This window comes from Peromyscus californicus, unplaced genomic scaffold (assembly GCF_007827085.1).
Source record: "Peromyscus californicus insignis strain IS unplaced genomic scaffold, ASM782708v3 Scaffold_14__1_contigs__length_90479793_seg_2, whole genome shotgun sequence".
NCBI classification, from domain to species: domain Eukaryota; kingdom Metazoa; phylum Chordata; class Mammalia; order Rodentia; family Cricetidae; genus Peromyscus; species Peromyscus californicus.
The window spans coordinates 19,747,690-19,749,718 of record NW_026294436.1 but is presented as its reverse complement, the minus strand read 5'-3'; the positions used below and the strand labels follow the sequence as shown (position 1 = coordinate 19,749,718).

At 49.0% G+C, this 2,029-nt stretch overlaps 1 pseudogene; it reads left to right on the top strand.

The window, feature by feature from the left end:
* The first annotated feature begins 793 nt into the window (after window positions 1–793).
* On the top strand, window positions 794–1,634 carry LOC128109381 (ferritin light chain 1-like; annotated as a pseudogene).
* Window positions 1,635–2,029: the final 395 nt, after the last annotated feature.

Genomic DNA, 2,029 nt, shown 5'->3' with positions numbered 1-2,029 from the left:
AGCTTTGTACCTTTCCTGGGACTCACTTGGTAGCCCAGGCTGGCCTCGAACTCAGAGATCCGTGTGCCTCTGCCTCCCAGTGCTGGGATTAAAGGCGTGTGCCACCACCACCCGGCCAGGATTGTCTTTCAAAGGGCTCTGTCTTAGTCTATATTGCCTTGAAGAGACACCATGACCACAGCAACTCTTTTTTTTTTTTAACTACTTTTTTTTATGTGCATTGGTGTTTTGCCTGCATGTATGTCTGTGTGAAGGTGTCAGATCCTCTGGAACTGGAGTCACAGACAGCTGTGTATGGTGATATATTGTGTACCCTAATAAAATTTGCCTGAAGATCAGAGAACAGAACAGGCCACTAGATTAAACACAGGTGCTAGGCAGTGGTGGAACACACCTTTAATCCTAGTACTAAGAGGCAAAGATCTTTCTGGATCTCTGTGGATCTACATGAGATTGATTCAGTCTAGACAGAAATAGAGTCAGGCAGTGCTGGCACACACCTTTAATCCCAATATTTGGGAGTCACACGCCTTTAATCCCAGCACTTGAGATCTCACACCTTTAATCCCGGTATTTGGGAAGCAACACACCATTAATCCCAGCACTAGGAAGGAAGTGATGGCTGGGTGGAGAAAGGTATATAAGGTGTGAGGAGACAGGAACTGAAGCCTTTTCAGACTGAGGAGTCCTAGAGGTAAGACATGGCAGTGGCTTGTTCCTTTGTCTCTCTGATCTTTCGATATTTACCCCAGTATCTGGTTCTAATTTTTTTTTTTTATTATAAGACCTTTAGGAAATTGAACAACAGAGCAGCGCCCCGGAGATCGCGTGTCTGTGTCTTGCTTCAACAGTGTTTGGACAGAGCAGACCCGGGGACTCCTTTGTTAGCTTCCAGCCGCCTTTCATTGTCTCCAGTGGCAGCCTCTGGGACCATTTCCTCGCAGCCTTCGGCTCCTAGGACCAGCCAGCACCGTCTCTCCGCGGTTAGCTCCATACTGCATATCAGTCATGAGCTCCCAGGTTCGTCAGAATTATTCCACCGAAGTGGAGTCTGCAGTGAACCAATTGGTCAACTTGCACCTGCGGGCCTCCTTCACCTACCTCTCTTTGGGCTACTATTTTGATCGGGATGTAGGCCACTTCTTCTGCGAATTGGCCGAGGAGAAGCGCCAGGGCTCAGAGCAGCTGCTCAAGATGCAGAACAAACGCGGAGGCCGCGCACTATTCCAGGATGTGCAGAAGCCGTCTCAAGATGAGTGGGGTAAATCCCAGGAGGCCATGGAAGCTGCCTTGGCCCTGGAGAAGAATCTGAACCAGGCCCTCTTGGATCTTCATGCCCTGGCTTCTGCTTGCACAGATCCTCACCTCTGTGATTTCCTGGAAAACCACTTCCTGGATGAGGAGGTGAAGCTCATCAAGAAGATGGGCAACCACCTGACCAACCTCCGCAGGGTGGCTGGGCAGGGTGGCTGGGCCGCAGCCAGCGCAGACTGGTATGCCCTCGCCATCTCTGGGCGAGTACCTCTTCGAGAGGCTCACTCTCAAGCATGACTAGGAGGCGTCACCTTCCAAGGGGCTCCCTCCTCTGCTCTGCACCAGCCAGCCTCAGGACCTTCACCCGAACCTCTAGGCAGCTTTGTAACCACTCTGGAGCCCCTCCCAAGTCTTGGGACTAGGTAAAAATAAAGCATTTTGAAATAGCAAAAAAAAAAAAAAAGAAAGAAAAAAGAAAATTGAACAACAGCTAGGAGGTGGTGGCACACGCCTTTGATCCTAATGTAGCTGGAGTTCTCCTGTGTCCACCCGGCTCCTACAACCACTCAGACTCAAGTAAACACACAGAGACTTATATATCTTATAAACTGTATGAACGTGGCAGTTCTTATATCTTAAATTAACCCATTTCTATTAATCTATAAGTTGCCACATGGCTTATGGCATACTGGTGCTTTTACATGTTGCTTTCTCTGTGTCTGGCTGGCGACCCTGACTCAGCCTTCCTTTTCCCAGAATTCTCTTCTCTGCTTTT